This window comes from Aedes albopictus, chromosome 3 (assembly GCF_035046485.1).
Source record: "Aedes albopictus strain Foshan chromosome 3, AalbF5, whole genome shotgun sequence".
Taxonomy (NCBI): Eukaryota; Metazoa; Arthropoda; class Insecta; order Diptera; family Culicidae; genus Aedes; species Aedes albopictus.
In genome coordinates, this window is record NC_085138.1 from 106,716,840 (window position 1) to 106,738,781 (window position 21,942).

Below are 21,942 nucleotides of genomic sequence, written 5' to 3' on the forward strand. Positions count from 1 at the left end.
TTCGGTTCTTCAGATTTGTGCTCTAGAAAATTCTAGGTGTGGCTTCGTCATATATTCACCTTCGAACATTTTCGAAAAATGTTTAAACTTAATTTTATTTAAACAATGTTTCACGCAAAATAGTTCGGATAGAATAATGCGTTGTAAAATTCCGGGTGGAACCATTAGGCCATTAGTGACCGGCTTCATCATTATTGCTGGGCCACCAAGTATTCAATCTTTCACTTCTCAATTGCACCACACTTTTCTCGTTCGATGGAATGAAATTAGCTGATTCACAAACTCTTAAGGAATAATTAACGGTGGTCCTGAACAAGACCGTTTGATTAATTGACGATTTTAGGAACGAAATGGCATGAATTCACCATGTCACGCAATGCGTGTTGGTTTTCTCCGTGCTGAATGATAAACGCCACCGAAAACTGGACCGCCGTGGATTACAATAACGACCAGTTTCACTATTGCTGGCAACGATGCTCTGTCTTTTGCTTTTTGGTTGCACTACTACATCTCGATCGATGTTGGAAATTATCCAAAACTCTTGAGGAATCATTTTCGATGGTCCTGAAAAGGACCGGTTTGAATAATGGACGATTTTGATGCATTCACCATGCCATGCAATGCGTGTTGGTTTTCGCTGCGGAGTGCGGAGAATGCTGGACGCCGTCGAAAATTGGCCCACCGCCGCTGCCATGGATGCGATTCCAAGTGCTATCATCAGCACGATAGCCGAGAGTAGTCGCTGGGTTGTTGTGCTGCTGCCTTGCTGGAGGTGACATCCACCTCCAACCTCCTTGACTGATCCAACGAAAATGACGAAAGAAAACAGAGAACACTGCTTTTATACCCCTAGATTGGCAGATGAAGCTCCTCCCATTCGGCTGGCTTTTCAGTTAATTTCGTTTGCATGACCCGCCCCTTATGCTCCAGACGCATCAAACGATTAATCAACCGAGAAATGAGAAAATTTCCATTGAACGGATAATGTAACCAAAATATTAGATGATTTAGATCATTTTAATTTGGAAAATGAATTGAAACATTTTCACGCAAAATGGTCCGGATATGATAATGCGTTGCCAAAGTCCGGGTGGAACAATTAGACGTCATAATTGTTGCTGGCTGAGTCACCAAGCATTCAAAATCATTCACTTTTCGGCTGTACTACTTACACTTTTCCCGTTCGTTGGAATGGAATTATTCGATTCACAGCTCTTGAAAAATCATTTTCGATGGTCCTTAAAAGGACCGTTTGGATAATGAATAATTTTAGGAAGAAAATTAAATGAATTCACTATGCCACTATGCGTGTTTGTTTTCTCCGCACTAAATGCTGAACGCCACCGAAAACTGGCCCGCCGCTTGCTGCCGCGCATGCGATTAATGACCGGCTTTGCTTTTACTGAGAAACGCCGCTCTGTCCTTGCATTGCACTACACCTTTCTCGATCGAGGGTGGAAATTCATCCAATTAACTCTTGAGAAATCTTTTTCGATGGCTCTGAAAAGAACCGTTTGAATAATGGACGATTTTGATGAATTTACAATGCCACGCAATTCGTGTTGGTTTTCTCCGCGCTCAACGCTAGACGCAATCGAAAACTGGCCCGCCGCTTGCTGTTGTGAATGAGATTCCTGGTGCTATCAGTACGATAGCCAAGTGTCGTCGCTGAGTCGATGTGCCGCTGCCCAGCTCGAGGTGTCACCTCGACGGTGGTCGAAATGGAACTGACGATCAGCTCTCGCATGATCGCATTCCTTCCTGCATCGTAGTTGCCCCCACGATGCGCACCAATCAGAGAGCGTTGGTATACTGAACGAGAAAATTTGTCCGCTACCCATATTTATAGATTTCAGCGATTTCAATGTCTAACTTTAAAACAACTTTTTAACTATTTATCAATGATTTTTAGGTTCACCGAATATTACAAATTGAACGCGGGAGTTTCATCTCTCGGATAACGGGATTTGTTTATCATTTCGTTCAGTGGGAAAGGTACTGTGAGCGTTTAAAATCTTTCACTCAAACGTAACGCTCTTGGTTTCATAAATTTTGAAATGACACCGGGTATAGAAAACAGAGACGTAGTCCTACGTCAAAAATATGAAATTAACCTTCTAAAAAGTTCTGGAACATCAAAATTTAATAAATTTCGAGAACTTTCTGGAGATTAGAAAACGTTCAAGAGAGAAGCATTTTGGAGAGAGATTCTGGAATATTTTCGAGATTTTTTTATATCTGTATTAACGAAATTTTTAGCCCTAGGCTAGTTCATCTCGGAAGAAGAAGCCAGGAAGAAACTTTGGAAGAAATTCCAGGAATTACGCTCAGAAATCTTGAAAGAATTTTTGAAGAATAGGGGACTTACGTATTTTCGGCAGTTTTATTCTCTTTGTCATGGGGGGTTTTTTGAAACCTTGTAACCTGTTCCATTTTCTTGATGTCTGTGGTGAGAATAATTGCTCGCGTACATGGGACCTGTGAGTACCCTCCAGCATCGCCAATCAACAAAAAAGTTTTAATTAGATATGCCATGTCAAATCACCACACTGGTACAACATTCACAACAGAACACTTTCATCAGATCATTCGTTGTCAATTGTCGAATGATCGCGCCGCATGCCTTACATGGATGCTTGTAGCCTTTGCTCCATTTCCATTAAAAAGCCGAATATATTTTCATTAACAGTTTCAAATATCAATATAAAAATGACCTTCAATTAATACATCAATGCCCACTACAGATCAGTTAATTACATTGCGCCGAACAGTTAGGCAATTTTCTCACTATGGAAAGCTTTAATCGGCCTTCAATCGGCCGCGAATGGGATATCCGAAGGTCAAGTACGTTTGGAATTTCCGGAGAAAGTCGGGGAAGAAAAAGTTGCGACCGAGTCCAAAACTGAGCGAGCCTTCAACGTAAGCCGTTACACTGCCGAACCATTTCGAAGAAGCTCGGGGGAAATATCGAACTTCCGTTAAGTTCGGTCGATGGCACCTTCCCTAATCTGAGGATCACGGTTTCATTTTACTTTCGTTCGATCCGCAGATTAGTGTAGAAGTGTCGTTGTTAACCTTGTAGAAATAGCCGTTGAATGTGAGTGAAAGTAACGTGGTGATATTTCTTTAGTTTAATTGTTCTTTTTGTTAGTTCCTAGTTTTCAGTCCAAGTTAGGAAAGAAGTGCGTAGGGTTTGTGCGTTTACCTCGACAGATTACCAGGTAATGTGCTCTTTGTGCTCGTCTTATGAACCCGTGCATGTGCTAATTGTACGTGAATAGCCCACTGGCTAGATTCTTCCACAGCGACGCTTCTCTGCCGATCGACTCGGAACTTCCGGCGAACGAATACCGCCAAAGGAGTGGTCGTCAATTGCCACTTGCCAGGCCCGTCTTCAAGGTCGTTCAAGGTTGCGCAACAACAACCCCCACGTGACCCCCCCCCCCCCCTACACGTGGTCCAGGGGTCGCTTGACCGTCCCCATCGACGCGACACACCAGGAGCGCAGAATCAGCAGGTCAGCGAAAACCACGTAGCTGCTCGGTGAGTCGTTTCCTTTTTTGCACCGTCTTTTTGTGGAGTGGGGCGTCCGGTGAGGACGCCTCGGAGAAGTTTTTGCCGACCATAAGGTCGAGAATAAGTTGGACGTCTAGTCTGAAACAGCGTCCGGAAATGTAAGGTTGGGTGGTTGCTTGGATTTCAAAACGTGCGCACGTATTTCATGACCGGCCCACCCAACCCTATTGTGTAAGACACCCGGGTGTAGCAAGCTTGCCGCTTTCGCTTGTCGCATCATCGAGGGAGAAACTTCAATGGAACGCACACAAGAATAGAGCACAGGCACAGCGGTATAGGACTGTTGTGATAGATCGATGGACAGATAGATAGAGATAGAATACAAACGCACGAGAGAGCAGGATTGAAGAAGGAATATATGTAAAGAATGAAAATGATAAACGAGTAGCATGCATCTAGAATAAATCTTTCGTTTTTGGTGTTATCATAGAATAAATGTGTTTAGTTCTACATTGTGAATGCGTTTGTAAATCAGAGTTAGTCCTGCGAAAGATCTGTTAGATTATGGTAATGTTGTCCCGTTACTTCGCGTATTTAGTGTAATGTTGTTTGCGTGGCGCAATTTGACTGTAGTCTTGCGTACTCCCTTCTACGCTGGTAGCGCCTTTAGCGGGAAGTAGTGGAACCGCCAGTGATGAGAAGTAGCACGCGATCCTGATGTCGCGTTGCGTTTAGGTATGGGTGACATCTTACCGCGTTCTTTGGAGGAATGGTTTTGTAGTGTATCGGGTTATGTTGTTGGTAGGGTAATTACCCCAGTTAAGGTGTAGGAAGTAGATGCGCTGGCTCGATCCTACTTTCTTCGGGAATTTCAAATGGACTCGCCCTGAAGAGTCTCAACCGGGCAAATTTAGAACTTGTCGTGCGGTCTCCTAACGGAGTGGCGCTTAAGCCGCATGATTTATTCCCGGATCGGCCAGTGCCGGCTACATGCTCCGCTGGGCGCAAGCTGCTCATGCCTCCATATTAGAGAATACCCGACTTCATCCACCACATAATTGCTCCACCTAAATCTATGATGATCCACCACCCCATAAAAATCAAGATCATGATATTAGGAACCCTAGCACGACAGCACTCATTCTCTGATAAGAGATTTGCAGTTGATCTTCCCTTTCATATCAAAGGCCGATCGTATACTCCAACACTGCGAAGCAGGGACGGTGAAGACTGATAAAACCAATGCCGCACAGTTCAATAGCCATCAGTTGTCGGTTCAAAGTAAAGCACACCAGTTGATTTTGTTATCCAATAGTGCGTGTATCAGAAGTGACCGATAGTGTCGAGCGCGGTCTGACCGACGTAAGCGAAAGTGCCTAGTACTTTGTGGGTATTCAGTGCTAATTGTTCCTAATACTAATTGTTGCAGAATGCAGTCTATAATTACGATGGTTCTTACGACAAGTGCGATGGCTTACTGTGAGTGAGCAAAACATTTCTTTTGAGATCGGTAAGAACTAGTGGAAGTGAATTTCTGACAGGATTCGAAAGAAGGTGTGATAACCCTTAGTTAATTCCATATCTCTACGCCAATCTCAGGCCTTTTCTTGTTACCAACGAGTGTCGTGGTGAAGGTCGTGGTGGCTTCGCTAATGGCATGCAGAGCAGCGGGGCGGCCGGCATGGCGCCGGTGGTCCTCCTCATCTGTCCGGACAGGATTGTTTCCTCAAGCAGACGCCGTGGGATACACCTGCACACAGACACCACACCCAACACAACAACCCTAGAGTAAGACGGTAGGATAAGTAGCAGCAATAAATGTAAGTACACTCATTGCACAATTATGGGTCACTCAAGGAACACTCATTTCATAATATGAATCGTTTTTCATACAAAAATAACACTTTCATTATTTTTATTTTATATTCTCTTCAATGAAACTCCTTTTTATTGTTTTATATAATAATCTGCTTGTAAAATTTACTTTAGGCGGTGAAAATTACCAAAATGTTGGTGAATAATGAAAACCACAATAATGGGTCAAAATTGGCTGTGTAACAATTATGGGTCAATTTGTTGCCTATTATGGGTCACTCAAGAGGAATCGGCTCAACAATAATGGATTGTCTATTTTTTTCAATGAATGATCACTTATTTTCGATAGATCAACTATAGTAGAACCTAAAACTGGTCTCAAACCTCTTAACGAAGCTTGTTTTCACGATTTGGAATCAATTTTTCAAAATTGGAACAAAATCTCAAACACAACCATCGTTAAACGCCTAAAAGTATGCAATGACCATGTACGCAGAACTCTAAATATTATGCTGCACAAAAAGTGACCCATAATTGTGTGATTTTCGCTGTTGTTTGGCACAATAATGAGTCACTTAAATTTTGCCTGAAATAAGCTTTAATTAGCTGCAGTCACATGAATTTCAACATTTAGAACGTAAATTATACCTTGGTTCTGGTGACGATACCATTTCGCACTCGAAAATCATTAAAGCTCGCTTTTGCAGAGCTTACGAAAGCAGCGCACGCACTTTCCGATGTTCACAATCGAAGCGTTACTTTGACAGATGGTTATGAACCGAACAAAAAAATATTGAAAATATGTATGTTTTGACGTATAAGCCCGTGTGCAATACGTATAGTGACACAAAATAAATCAACTTATGAACGAAAAATGATAGTGGCTAACAAAAGCTTGCAACTAATTAGTATTTATCTATAAAAGTGGAAAGTAACTAATAATTGTGTGTGACCCATAATTGTGCAATGAGTGTACTCTAAACCTGATCACTCCATTCTTTTTGTGAAATTAGAACTTTTCTTTTGCTCGGGATGACTCGTGTAAGTCAGCGTTTTGGTTCCGCTCTCTCGAACCAGTTTCTTTCTTACGGGTCGAGCAGATGGGTCGGGGGACCTGTGCTCATTGCAACCCGTCTATTTTACTAAAATTTTGTCTCCCTGTCTCATGCGCCCTCTGCGGAGCGGTGACAACCTGTTGAACGCAGAGTTGGTATCAAATCCTTCCCAACCAAGCTGAATATGATCCAAGTTTCAGGCAATTTAACCGAGATAAATCCCTCATGACGAAGAGAACAAACCTGCTGATGATACCCTAAGCCACCCTTTATGATTTTTTAGAAAATTTGGGTTATTTTTTGAATTATAAACTTTCAAAATTTCATCTAGAAAAATCTGGTTTGAACTTTTCTGTTTTGACGTAGGACTACGTCTCTGTTTTCTATACCCGGTGTCATTTCAAAATTTATGAAACCAAGAGCGTTACGTTTGAGTGAAAGATTTTAAACGCTCACAGTACCTTTCCCACTGAACGAAATGATAAACAAATCCCGTTATCCGAGAGATGAAACTCCCGCGTTCAATTTGTAATATTCGGTGAACCTGAAAATCATTGATAAATAGTTGAAAAGTTGTTTTAAAGTTAGACATTGAAATCGCTGAAATCTATAAATATGGGTAGCGGACAAATTTTCTCGTTCAGTATACCAACGCTCTCTGATTGGTGCGCATCGTGGGGGCAACTACGATGCAGGAAGGAATGCGATCATGCGAGAGCTGATCGTCAGTTCCATTTCGACCACCGTCGAGGTGACACCTCGAGCTGGGCAGCGGCACATCGACTCAGCGACGACACTTGGCTATCGTACTGATAGCACCAGGAATCTCATTCACAACAGCAAGCGGCGGGCCAGTTTTCGACTGCGTCTAGCGTTGAGCGCGGAGAAAATCAACACGAATTGCGTGGCATTGTAAATTCATCAAAATCGTCCATTATTCAAACGGTTCTTTTCAGGACTATCGAAAAAGATTTCTCAAGAGTTAATTGGATGAATTTCCACCCTCGATCGAGAAAGGTGAACCTAGTGCAAAGCAAGGACAGAGCGGCGTTTCTCAGCAAAAGCAAAGCCGGTCATTAATCGCATGCACGGCAGCAAGCGGCGGGCCAGTTTTCGGTGGCGTTCAGCATTTAGTGCGGAGAAAACAAACACGCATAGTGGCATAGTGAATTCATTTAATTTTCCTCCTAATTTAAGGACCATCGAAAATGATTTTTCAAGAGCTGTGAATCGGATAATTCCATTCCAACGAACGGGAAAAGTGTAGTACAACCGAAAAGTGAATGATTTTGAATGCTTGGTGACTCAGTCAGCAACAATTATGACGTCTAATTGTTCCACCCGGACTTTGGCAACGCATTATCATATCCGGACCATTTTGCGTGAAAAATGTTTCAATTCTAACATTTTCCAAATTAAAATGATCTAAATCATCTAATATTTTGGTTACATTATCCGTTCAATGGAAATTTTCTCATTTCTCGGTTGATTTATCGTTTGATGCATCTGGAGCATAAGGGGCGGGTCATGCAAACGAAATTAACTGAAAAGCCAGCCGAATGGGAGGAGCTTCATCTGCCAATCTAGGGGTATAAAAGCAGTGTTCTCTGTTTTCTTTCGTCATTTTCGTTGGATCAGTCAAGGAGGTTGGAGGTGGATGTCACCTCCAGCAAGGCAGCAGCACAACAACCCAGCGACACTTCTCGGATATCGTGCTGATGATAGCACTTGGAATCGCATCCATGGCAGCGGCGGTGGGCCAATTTTCGACGGCGTCCAGCATTCTCCGCACTCCGCAGCGAAAACCAACATGCATTGCATGGCATGGTGAATGCATCAAAATCGTCCATTATTCAAACCGGTCCTTTTCAGGACCATCGAAAATGATTCCTCAAGAGTTAATTGGATAATTTCCAACATCGATCGAGATGTAGTGCAACCAAAAAGCAAAAGACAGAGCATCGTTGCCAGCAATAGTGAAACTGGTCATTATTGTAATCCACGGCGGTCCAGTTTTCGGTGGCGTTTATCATTCAGCACGGAGAAAACCAACACGCATTGCGTGACATGGTGAATTCATGCCATTTCGTTCCTAAAATCGTCAATTAATCAAACGGTCTTGTTCAGGACCACCGTTAATTATTCCTTAAGAGTTTGTGAATCTGCTAATTTCATTCCATCGAACGAGAAAAGTGTGGTGCAATTGAGAAGTGAAAGATTGAATACTTGGTGGCCCAGCAATAATGATGAAACCGGTCACTAATGGCCTAATGGTTCCACCCGGAATTTAACAACGCATTATTCTATCCGAACTATTTTGCGTGAAACATTGTTTAATTAAAATTAAGTTTAAACATTTTTCGAAAATGTTCGAAGGTGAATATATGACGAAGCCACACCTAGAATTTTCTAGAGCACACATCTGAAGAACCGAATGTCGGTTTGCGCTTAAAAGTTGATCGTTTGGTTACCCGCTGGTGGTTTGCTCATTTCTCGGTTGGTTAGTTGCTTGATGCGTCTGGAGCATTCGGGGCGGGTCATGCAAACGAAATAAACTGGAAAGCCAGCCAAATGGGAGGAGCCTAATCTACTAATCAAGGGGAATAAAAGCAGTGACCTCTGTTTTCTTCCGTCATTTTCGTTGAATCAGTCAAAGGGAATGGATGTCACCTCCGCAGCTGCGCACCAATCCTGCGATGACTCTCGGCTATTTAGCTGATAGAACCAGGAATCTCTAGAATCTGGAACCAGGAATCTCAGGCTATATGGAACAGGGCCCATATCGTCGGTTTCCTGCAATAGGGGCACAACTCAAAAAATGTGAATTTTCAGAATGAGCGTTTGAAAATTGGCAAACTTGAAGCACTTCCTACAAGTTCACTTATTTCTCTCATTATTCGACAAAAGTAAACGAATTTTGATTGTTGTATCATAGAAAGGGGCTGAAGGACTATCTGTTTCATGATTTTTGGATTACTATTTTTCATCGACTATTGAAAAAGTTGACTGATTTTGAGTTGTGCCTTTATTGCGGAAAATTGGTGAAAATTCAAAAATCTCGCGTTTCTCAACAAATTTTGGAACGGGTCTTTGTGAGATGAAAGTTTGCATAGTTTTTCATCATTTGCCATCAAAATCTCAAAAACGACCAATTTTGAGTTGTGCCCCTATTGCAGGAAACCGACGATATAGCCGAGGCGGTAAACACACGGGTATTCAGCATGACCATGCTGAGGGTAACGGGTTCGATTCCCGGTCGGTCCAGGATCTTTTTGTAAAGGAAATTTCCTTGACTTCCTTGGGCATAGAGTATCTTCGTGCCTGCCATACGATATGCACATGCAAAATGGTCATTGGCAGAGGAAGCTCTCAGTTAATTACTTTGGAAGTGCTCATAGAACACTAAGCTGAGAAGCAGGCTTTGTCCCAGTGAGGACGTTACGCCAAGAAGAAGAAGAAGAAGAACCAGGAATCTCATCCACGGCAGTAAGCGATGGCAGTTTTCGATGGCTTCCAGCATTCAGTGCGGATAATTTTCAATTGTCTTGCCGAAATCTCTTGTTATTTAAAAGGTTCTTTTCAGGACCAGTGAAAATTATTCCTCCAGAGTTATGAATCGGATAATTAAAAGCGACAGACTGAAAACTTAGCAACAGCATAGCCGGCCTCTAATTGTTGTTCGCGTAACTATACAACGTATTGTTGAATCTAGCAATTGAGTTGTGTCAAATACACATGGCTACGGTGGCTCCATCTGTTAATTTCATAGCGGCAATTTTAGTTATTTTAATTATTGTTGCGATCGCAATATGATGTTTGGGAAGCTATGGCTTAACGCCTTTCAATATTATAATCATTCTTTCCTTTCGACGAAAATTCTTTCAAACTACGGTTGAACATTTATCTTCAAAATAAAATAATACTCAACCCTCAAGTGATGGCCAACCGCGCGAGTTACGGAAGGTTTAACTAATTAACATCTTATGAATGCGTTCAGTGAAATGGATCACATAGGTAACAACTTTAATCAACACATCACTCCGCCGATTTGAATTTTGCCAGCATACATTGTGTAGGCCTTTTATCGTCGGTTTCCTGCAATAGGGGCACAACTCAAAAAATGTGAATTTTCAGAATAAGCGTTTGAAAATTGGCAATCATGAAGCACCTCCTGCAAATTCACTTATTTCTCTCATCATTTGACAAAAGTAAACAAATTTTGATTGTTGTATCATTGAAAGGGGCTGAAGGACTATCTGTTTCATGAATTTTTGACAACTATTTTTCAACGACTATTGAAAAAATTGACTGATTTTGAGTTGTGCCCTTACTGCGGAAAATTGGTGAAAATGCCCAAATCTCGCGTTTCTCATCGAATTTTGGAACGGGTCTTTGTGAGATGAAATTTTACATAGTTTTTCATCATTTGCCATCAAAATCTCAAAAATGACATATTTTGAGTTGTGCCCCTATTGCAGGAAACCGACGTTATGTGATAAATTCGTTATGCATTTATTTACGAAGGTCGGACAACAATGACACGAAAAATCAGCTGATTTAAGACTTCAAATTAAAGGGCCCATTTCAATATATAAAAGTCGGAACCTCATTCCAGCCTTTGTCCTACGTCAACAATGCGGTTATGTCTCAGACATTACCCACCCCTAGTTTTTACTTCATTCTATCTTAACCCTCCTTAGGCATTAGAGTCAATTTTGACCCAAACCGTCAGCGAGCTGTTCCCAACGTAATGCAAAAGGCCAGTTAAACCTGAGGTGTCGTGCGCATTCTGCAGTCAAATTGTGTATATAGTGAATCCTTAATATTATGCATGGTTAACCCTCGAGCAGTCGACCACCTTTAATGGTATCACCTAGGTTACCACCGAAGCAATATTATTCAGTCAAATAGATAATAAGACGATTTTAGATGCATTATAAAACCAAAATAAGAGGTATTAGGTTTCATGAAGGTTCTGAAAATCTCTACAAGACTAATCAATCATCAAAAGGTTCCTTGGGCACGCTCGCTCTGTGCACCACAAAGCGTGCATTTTTCATGGCGCGTGTACACTGCAGTACACGACGAAGCCGATCCCGGGTTAAAGACTGTTTAGTATATACTTAGTGTTGGCGATGGCACCGGGGCGCAATCTTCCAATTGGCAGCACGATCGCGGCGTGGTGTTCCTCTTGCGGTGGGACTAGACCAAATACTTACTGAATCCAGCAGCACTTTTGTCCACAGCTATCGCGATGATGAATCGACGATGATCAGGATGACGAAACCCACAATCATTTCACGGTACCGTTGCGAAGGGATACGGTATTACATTCCGTGCGTGCCAACCAACAGACTAGACGGAACGCGTTACTTTCGGACACCGATACTACTCACTCAGGGTAGGAGGTTCAAGAAGGAGAATAGTTAAAATCGAACGTCCAAATCGTGTGTGTTAGGATTTAGGCCTTTCTAGACTCTTGCCAACGTTACTCGCATTCGGAACCTTGGCGTACCAGAGTGAGAAATAAATGCCTTCACACTTGAATCTAAATTGAACTGGCCTTTTCTAGACTCATGCTAACGTTCTCGCATTCGGAACCCTAGCTTACCAGAGTGAGAAAAAGTTCGATAGATTCAATGATTTGGGACTCGTCTAAAATCGTGTGTAGAGCACTTAGGCCTTTCTAGACTCATGCCAACGTTACTCGCATTCGGAACCTTGGCGTACCAGAGTGAGAAAAAGTTTGACCGATCCAATGACTTAAGCTGCTAGTACACAGGGTCAAATATTTGTCCAAAAAGAAACCAATGCTCAAACATCTTGTTTGACTCGATCGAATTTTCATTAGTGTCAAACTGATGTTGTTTCTTGAGTTCTTTCCTTGTCAAATATTTGACCCTGTGTACTACTGGCCTTAGACTTCCTCGATTCTAAATATCAACACTTTAGAAGGATTGAATTATCCAATCAAGTGATCAGAATAATTTAAGCTTCGCAAGTGCAAGTTCAGGATCAAAGGAATTTGAGTAGCAAAATACTTATCCGGGAGGTATCCAGTGTGGAGTCCAAAAACAAAACTGACTGTCGTCTTTTATAGCCGCAGGGCCTACCAAAAATTACACATGATCTTTCCTGAAAGGATGATGAAATAGCGGCTCTCGTTACGATCTACACATTTACACTTTGAGTACGTGTTTTAACATGAATATATGAGCGGCCAGATTTCTAGAATGATCTTTCGCGGGTACATGGTTTTTCGTGTTTTCACAGGAGAAATATTTTCTTCTCCGAAGAGAGAATTTTCCTGAATTTGAGCAATCTCTCTAGCTACATGATTTGATTGTATTTGTACAGAATTAGATCTACCATTCATATTTTGCACGATCCCGATGCTCAGCTGGCCTAATTTTCAAGATCAAGTTCAATGATGGATTTTGATTACATTCAGAATGCTGCCGATCTGCTAGGCTATTGGTATGGTTTCCATCGGGTGTCGTTTCAGATTGTTTATTTTATCATACTGCTCAAAGTCAGTCGAGTCCCTCAGCCGCATAGCTTTTGCTTCGTTATGCTGATAAACATTGCCGCTCTGCTCTACGTTTATAATCGCGGCCCCTATTATATTGTGGTAGGTCATGATTGTTCGAATTTGATTGGGGTTTTATGATGCGGCTCGCTTGGTTAGTTGTAGGAAATGGTTGGAAAGGAATTCGTTCCGAATTGTGTGGATTCAAATGTACTTCACGCTTCGCGTTCGTAACACTTAGGCTATCGCATGCAGACTTCCAGAGCCAATCACTCTCCACTCAGAATTACACTGCTCGACATAATTTTACAAAATTTGGTGTTATGGGATGAGAAAAAAAAAATAACAGGGGTTTGGGACCCTATTTAGAAGTGTCAAAGTGAAAGCTTTTTGAAAAATATGGAACCGGGCCTTCACAGTTTAAAACCGAAGTTTGTATGGAGAACTTGGGGTGTTCAATTGATATGCGCATTGTAACGTGCCGTGCATATTTTAAGGCGTTTTCGGTATATGGGTTAGTTTTGTTATTGTCTAACTCCTAAATATAAGCACAGCGCATTCTAATGCACATATCAATTGAACACCCCAAGTTCTCCATACAAACTTCGGTTTTAAACTGTGAAGGTCCTGTCCAATATTTTTCAAAAATTCTTTCACTTTGACACTTCTAGGGTCAAAAAGGCCGGTTTTTTCTCATCCCACAACAAAGTTTAGTGTTGAACGGTGTTATCGAATCGCTAAATGACATAGTTTTTTGCATTTCCATCCGATAGCACCCTACGAAAGTACTTACCTTACCGGTCAGGCTAAGGCCGGGGTGGCATCTGCTGTACATAGTAGCCGCCTCCATTCCACTCGGTCCATGGCTGTTTGTCTCCAGTTCCGCACTCTGCGTAGGGTCCGCAGATCGTCCTCCACTTGGTCGACCCACCTAGCTCGCTGCGCTCCACGTCTTCTTGTACCGGTCGGATGACTCTCGAGAACCATTTTAGTCGGGTTGCTATCCGACATCCTGATGACGTGACCCGCTCACCGTAGCCTCCCGATTTTCACGGTATGGACGATGGTTGGTTCTCTCAGCAGCTGATGCAGCTCGTGGTTCATTCGCCTTCTCCAAGTCCCGTCTTCCCGTTCTTCGTTAAGGGCAGCAGGGACGAAAGTCCTGGGGCCTGACGCACCCCCCCGCTTGCGAGTCAGCCGCGTAGTCGCCGGCTAAGAATAGGACTACTAACCCCAATTCAAGGTGTCAAGCGACCCGTGCTGAGGAATGAGTGATCGAGGGGGTGAAAAAGATGCTCGATCTTTAACAGAGCCTGTGGGGTACCTGGGCACCCCCCACAGTAAGCTGTCCCTTACCGCGTTAATGCAGGGCTCTGGCGTGGTGGACATTCTTTCCCGTGCTACTCGTGGGATTTAATCATGAAGTCAAATAAAAATCAAAATCTAGGTGGAAATAGTGGTGGGATCAACCCCTTCGCAAGAAGCGGGTTGATGAGATCTCCGACAAGGAGAAGTGAGGAGATAGGCGCTGGGAGTTGCGTACGCAGCTCAAGCGTGGGTGCTCCAGTCCACTTCCCGGCAAGCCAGCCGGTGGAGGTTATGGACGGAGCGTGGTTGTTGAGGGCCGTCAACCGAGGATCCAAAGGACGGTCCGCAATAGAGGTGGCTGAGCAGCAGCTTGGCAAAATCATCGACTTTGCGTCCACTAAGTCGAACATAAGCAAGGACCTGAAAACGGCCTTGCTTCGACTTAGGGCGTCGATCGACGATGCCAAGCAGGAGCACGCGGCACTCGCGTTGCTGACTGCTGCAGCAGCGGAGCCTGCAAATGAGAAAGTGCCGAAGTTTACCCAAACGGAGGCCTTCTCCTTCGCAGGAAGTCCGAATAAGGCGGAAGCGACTGCTCGCGACAAACGGGGCAAGCAATCGCAGAAGCGGGCGAGGCAACCGTCAGGCGAGGAGCTGTCTGGCGGTGCCCGCAAGGCCAGGCGAATCATTACCCCGAAAGTCGGTAATAATGCCGGAAGGTCGGACCCCAGCCAGGGTTCCCGGAAAGCTGGGAAGGGTGGGCCTGAAAAGGCTGGCCCGTCCCGGAACGATGGGAACAAGGGGTTGCGACCGCTAGTGGGCCCTCAACAGCCACAGAGTAGGGCGATCCAAGGGGAGGACCCCCCTTGGACGAAGGTAGAGCGGAAGAGGAAGAAGAAGGCGAATCCGCAGGTAGTAGCGCAGGACGCCAAGCCAAGGCGTAGGAGGGCAGGTGCCAAGCGCGAGAAAGGCGACGCTATCGTCATCAAGACGGAACAGTCCAAGTACTCGGACGTCTTGAAGATGATGCGAAGCGACGCCAAGCTTGAGGGTCTTGGAGCCGACGTACGCAGTATTAGACGTACTCGTACGGGCGAGATGATCCTGGAGCTGAAGCGCCAGAAGGAGCACAAGGGCGCCGCCTATAAGAGGCTGGCAGAAGAGGTCCTTGGTGAGGGTGTGCAGGTGAGGGCTCTGACACATGAGGCGACTCTGAAGGTCAAGGACATCGATGAGATCACCGAAGTGGAAGAGCTCGTCACGGCACTGCGGCAACAGTGCGATGTGCAGGTGGCCGCCGCAGCCGTTAAGCTACGGAAAGGGCCGGCAGGGACACAGATAGCTTTGGTTCAGCTACCTGTGGCGGACGTCAAAAAGTCCGTTAAAGTAGGGAGCATAAAGGTGGGCTGGTGTGTATGTCACCTGACATTCCACGAGCCACCAGAGGTTTGCTTCAGGTGTCTGGAACCAGGACACAAGTCGTGGGACTGCAAAGGCCCCGACAGGCGCAAACTGTGCAGGCGATGCGGCGCTGAAGGTCATAAGGCCCAAAGCTGCACGAGTCCGCCCATCTGCATGATCTGTACCGGGAAATCCTCGAACAACAGACATCCGATGGGTGGTCCAAGGTGCCCGGCCTTCAAGAAAGCCGCAGTGAACAACAAATCACAGTGCAGGTAACGCAGCTGAACCTGAACCACTGTGATGCGGCTCAGCAACTGCTTTGTCAGGCAGTTTCTGAGTGGGAGACGGATATCGCCATCATATCGGACCCATACCGAGTACCCGCCGGCAACGGCAACTGGGTCGCGGATGGGACCAGAAAAAACTAGGGGTGGGTAATGTCTGAGACATAACCGCATTGTTGACGTAGGACAAAGGCTGGAATGAGGTTCCGACTTTTATATATTGAAATGGGCCCTTTAATTTGAAGTCTTAAATCAGCTGATTTTTCGTGTCATTGTTGTCCGACCTTCGTAAATAAATGCATAACGAATTTATCACATAACGTCGGTTTCCTGCAATAGGGGCACAACTCAAAATATGTCATTTTTGAGATTTTGATGGCAAATGATGAAAAACTATGTAAAATTTCATCTCACAAAGACCCGTTCCAAAATTCGATGAGAAACGCGAGATTTGGGCATTTTCACCAATTTTCCGCAGTAAGGGCACAACTCAAAATCAGTCAATTTTTTCAATAGTCGTTGAAAAATAGTTGTCAAAAATTCATGAAACAGATAGTCCTTCAGCCCCTTTCAATGATACAACAATCAAAATTTGTTTACTTTTGTCAAATGATGAGAGAAATAAGTGAATTTGCAGGAGGTGCTTCATGATTGCCAATTTTCAAACGCTTATTCTGAAAATTCACATTTTTTGAGTTGTGCCCCTATTGCAGGAAACCGACGATAAAAGGCCTACACAATGTATGCTGGCAAAATTCAAATCGGCGGAGTGATGTGTTGATTAAAGTTGTTACCTATGTGATCCATTTCACTGAACGCATTCATAAGATGTTAATTAGTTAAACCTTCCGTAACTCGCGCGGTTGGCCATCACTTGAGGGTTGAGTATTATTTTATTTTGAAGATAAATGTTCAACCGTAGTTTGAAAGAATTTTCGTCGAAAGGAAAGAATGATTATAATATTGAAAGGCGTTAAGCCATAGCTTCCCAAACATCATATTGCGATCGCAACAATAATTAAAATAACTAAAATTGCCGCTATGAAATTAACAGATGGAGCCACCGTAGCCATGTGTATTTGACACAACTCAATTGCTAGATTCAACAATACGTTGTATAGTTACGCGAACAACAATTAGAGGCCGGCTATGCTGTTGCTAAGTTTTCAGTCTGTCGCTTTTAATTATCCGATTCATAACTCTGGAGGAATAATTTTCACTGGTCCTGAAAAGAACCTTTTAAATAACAAGAGATTTCGGCAAGACAATTGAAAATTATCCGCACTGAATGCTGGAAGCCATCGAAAACTGCCATCGCTTACTGCCGTGGATGAGATTCCTGGTTCTTCTTCTTCTTCTTCTTGGCGTAACGTCCTCACTGGGACAAAGCCTGCTTCTCAGCTTAGTGTTCTATGAGCACTTCCAAAGTAATTAACTGAGAGCTTCCTCTGCCAATGACCATTTTGCATGTGCATATCGTATGGCAGGCACGAAGATACTCTATGCCCAAGGAAGTCAAGGAAATTTCCTTTACAAAAAGATCCTGGACCGACCGGGAATCGAACCCGTTACCCTCAGCATGGTCATGCTGAATACCCGTGTGTTTACCGCCTCGGCTATATCGTCGGTTTCCTGCAATAGGGGCACAACTCAAAATTGGTCGTTTTTGAGATTTTGATGGCAAATGATGAAAAACTATGCAAACTTTCATCTCACAAAGACCCGTTCCAAAATTTGTTGAGAAACGCGAGATTTTTGAATTTTCACCAATTTTCCGCAATAAAGGCACAACTCAAAATCAGTCAACTTTTTCAATAGTCGATGAAAAATAGTAATCCAAAAATCATGAAACAGATAGTCCTTCAGCCCCTTTCTATGATACAACAATCAAAATTCGTTTACTTTTGTCGAATAATGAGAGAAATAAGTGAACTTGTAGGAAGTGCTTCAAGTTTGCCAATTTTCAAACGCTCATTCTGAAAATTCACATTTTTTGAGTTGTGCCCCTATTGCAGGAAACCGACGATATGGGCCCTGTTCCATATAGCCTGAGATTCCTGGTTCCAGATTCTAGAGATTCCTGGTTCTATCAGCTAAATAGCCGAGAGTCATCGCAGGATTGGTGCGCAGCTGCGGAGGTGACATCCATTCCCTTTGACTGATTCAACGAAAATGACGGAAGAAAACAGAGGTCACTGCTTTTATTCCCCTTGATTAGTAGATTAGGCTCCTCCCATTTGGCTGGCTTTCCAGTTTATTTCGTTTGCATGACCCGCCCCGAATGCTCCAGACGCATCAAGCAACTAACCAACCGAGAAATGAGCAAACCACCAGCGGGTAACCAAACGATCAACTTTTAAGCGCAAACCGACATTCGGTTCTTCAGATGTGTGCTCTAGAAAATTCTAGGTGTGGCTTCGTCATATATTCACCTTCGAACATTTTCGAAAAATGTTTAAACTTAATTTTAATTAAACAATGTTTCACGCAAAATAGTTCGGATAGAATAATGCGTTGTTAAATTCCGGGTGGAACCATTAGGCCATTAGTGACCGGTTTCATCATTATTGCTGGGCCACCAAGTATTCAATCTTTCACTTCTCAATTGCACCACACTTTTCTCGTTCGATGGAATGAAATTAGCAGATTCACAAACTCTTAAGGAATAATTAACGGTGGTCCTGAACAAGACCGTTTGATTAATTGACGATTTTAGGAACGAAATGGCATGAATTCACCATGTCACGCAATGCGTGTTGGTTTTCTCCGTGCTGAATGATAAACGCCACCGAAAACTGGACCGCCGTGGATTACAATAATGACCAGTTTCACTATTGCTGGCAACGATGCTCTGTCTTTTGCTTTTTGGTTGCACTACATCTCGATCGATGTTGGAAATTATCCAATTAACTCTTGAGGAATCATTTTCGATGGTCCTGAAAAGGACCGGTTTGAATAATGGACGATTTTGATGCATTCACCATGCCATGCAATGCATGTTGGTTTTCGCTGCGGAGTGCGGAGAATGCTGGACGCCGTCGAAAATTGGCCCACCGCCGCTGCCATGGATGCGATTCCAAGTGCTATCATCAGCACGATATCCGAGAAGTGTCGCTGGGTTGTTGTGCTGCTGCCTTGCTGGAGGTGACATCCACCTCCAACCTCCTTGACTGATCCAACGAAAATGACGAAAGAAAACAGAGAACACTGCTTTTATACCCCTAGATTGGCAGATGAAGCTCCTCCCATTCGGCTGGCTTTTCAGTTAATTTCGTTTGCATGACCCGCCCCTTATGCTCCAGATGCATCAAACGATAAATCAACCGAGAAATGAGAAAATTTCCATTGAACGGATAATGTAACCAAAATATTAGATGATTTAGATCATTTTAATTTGGAAAATGTTAGAATTGAAACATTTTTCACGCAAAATGGTCCGGATATGATAATGCGTTGCCAAAGTCCGGGTGGAACAATTAGACGTCATAATTGTTGCTGACTGAGTCACCAAGCATTCAAAATCATTCACTTTTCGGTTGTACTACACTTTTCCCGTTCGTTGGAATGGAATTATCCGATTCACAGCTCTTGAAAAATCATTTTCGATGGTCCTTAAATTAGGAGGAAAATTAAATGAATTCACTATGCCACTATGCGTGTTTGTTTTCTCCGCACTAAATGCTGAACGCCACCGAAAACTGGCCCGCCGCTTGCTGCCGTGCATGCGATTAATGACCGGCTTTGCTTTTGCTGAGAAACGCCGCTCTGTCCTTGCTTTGCACTAGGTTCACCTTTCTCGATCGAGGGTGGAAATTCATCCAATTAACTCTTGAGAAATCTTTTTCGATAGTCCTGAAAAGAACCGTTTGAATAATGGACGATTTTGATGAATTTACAATGCCACGCAATTCGTGTTGATTTTCTCCGCGCTCAACGCTAGACGCAGTCGAAAACTGGCCCGCCGCTTGCTGTTGTGAATGAGATTCCTGGTGCTATCAGTACGATAGCCAAGTGTCGTCGCTGAGTCGATGTGCCGCTGCCCAGCTCGAGGTGTCACCTCGACGGTGGTCGAAATGGAACTGACGATCAGCTCTCGCATGATCGCATTCCTTCCTGCATCGTAGTTGCCCCCACGATGCGCACCAATCAGAGAGCGTTGGTATACTGAACGAGAAAATTTGTCCGCTACCCATATTTATAGATTTCAGCGATTTCAATGTCTAACTTTAAAACAACTTTTCAACTATTTATCAATGATTTTCAGGTTCACCGAATATTACAAATTGAACGCGGGAGTTTCATCTCTCGGATAACGGGATTTGTTTATCATTTCGTTCAGTGGGAAAGGTACTGTGAGCGTTTAAAATCTTTCACTCAAACGTAACGCTCTTGGTTTCATAAATTTTGAAATGACACCGGGTATAGAAAACAGAGACGTAGTCCTACGTCAAAATGGCGGCGATATGGACGACGGGAGAATACCCCGTTCAGGAGTTGGTGTCTACTACCTATGAGGGCTTCGTGGTCGCCAAAGTAAACGGGGTCTTCTTCTGTAGCTGTTATGCGCCTCCGCGGTGGCCGATCGAGCAGTTCACGCAAATGCTGGACCGCTTAACGACCGTGCTAACAGGGCGAAGGCCGGTGGTAATAGCGGGCGACTTTAATGCCTGGGCCGTGGAATGGGGAAGCCGTTTCACGAACCAGCGGGGTCAGATCCTGCTAGAAACACTGGCCATCTTAGATGTCGACTTGGCTAATGTCGGTACCAAGAGTACCTTTAGTCGAAACGGAGCGGAGTCAATTATTGACGTGACCTTTTGTAGTCCTGGCCTAACAAGTAGTTCGAACTGGAGAGTAGATGATGGCTACACTCACAGCGACCACCTGGCGGTTAGCTACAGTATCGACTACAATAACAGCAGACAGCGGATAGAAGAAGAGGTGGCTAGGCCAAGGCCAAGCCCTCGCAGGTGGAAGACATCATACTTCGACGAAGGGGTATTTAGGGAGGCGCTCTGCCATGAGCGAAACTTAATCGGTTTAGACGGCGACGAGCTGGTAGCGGTGCTCTCACGTGCGTGTGATGCGACCATGCCTAGGCGAGTCCACCCTAGAAATGGGAGGCCACCGGCTTACTGGTGGACCGACGCGATTGCTGACCTGCGCCGCGCCTGCCTACGGGCTAGGCGGCGGATGCAGCGAGCACGATCAGAGGAAGAGCGAAACGAACGGCGGGTGGTGTTCGCCGCTGCAAAAGCCGCGCTTAAGACCGAGATAAGAGCAAGCAAAAAGGCCTGCTTTGAGGGTCTCTGTCAGAGTGCCAATACGAACCCGTGGGGTGACGCCTACAGGATCGTTATGGCCAAGACGAGAGGTGTGATGGCTCCTACAGAGCAATCTCCAGAGATGTTGGAGGGGATCATTGGAGGACTTTTTCCGCGTCATGATCCTAGTCCTTGGCCTCCTTTCGTAGGGCAGCCGGGGACTGGGGCTGGCGATGAGGAGAGGGTCACCGATGTGGAACTTGCGGGGATAGCTAAGTCCCTTAGCGTAGGTAAGGCCCCAGGTCCGGACGGAGTTCCGAACCTGGCCTTGAAAGTAGCTATTGCAGAGGCTCCCGAGATGTTCAGGTCTGCTATGCAGAAATGCCTGGACGAGGGAGTTTTCCCAGAAGCTTGGAAGAGGCAGAGCCTGGTACTATTGCCAAAGGCGGGGAAACCACCCGGAGACCCGTCGGCATATAGACCAATATGCTTGATTGACACGGCGGGGAAGGTGCTCGAAAAGATCATCCTCAATAGAATGTTGCGGTTCACCGAGGGCGAAAATGGTCTTTCGAGTAACCAGTACGGCTTCCGGAAGGGGAGGTCCACCGTAGACGCTATCTTGTCGGTTACAAAAACCGCCGAGAAAGCACTCGAGCCTAAGAGGAGGGGAATTCGCTTTTGCGCGGTAGTGACTCTGGATGTAAGGAATGCGTTTAATAGCGCCAGCTGGTCTGCTATTGCCGATGCGCTCTTGCGTCTGGGGA

The 21,942-nt window shown here is 44.4% G+C and overlaps 1 long non-coding RNA gene across 1 annotated transcript; it reads left to right on the forward strand.

Moving 5' to 3' along the window:
* The first annotated feature begins 4,512 nt into the window (after nucleotides 1-4,512).
* LOC134290032 (uncharacterized) lies at nucleotides 4,513-5,147 on the forward strand. Its single transcript, XR_009998808.1, has 3 exons — nucleotides 4,513-4,878; nucleotides 4,946-5,026; nucleotides 5,116-5,147. It is a non-coding gene; the product is annotated as an uncharacterized LOC134290032 (long non-coding RNA).
* The last annotated feature ends 16,795 nt before the right edge of the window (nucleotides 5,148-21,942 follow it).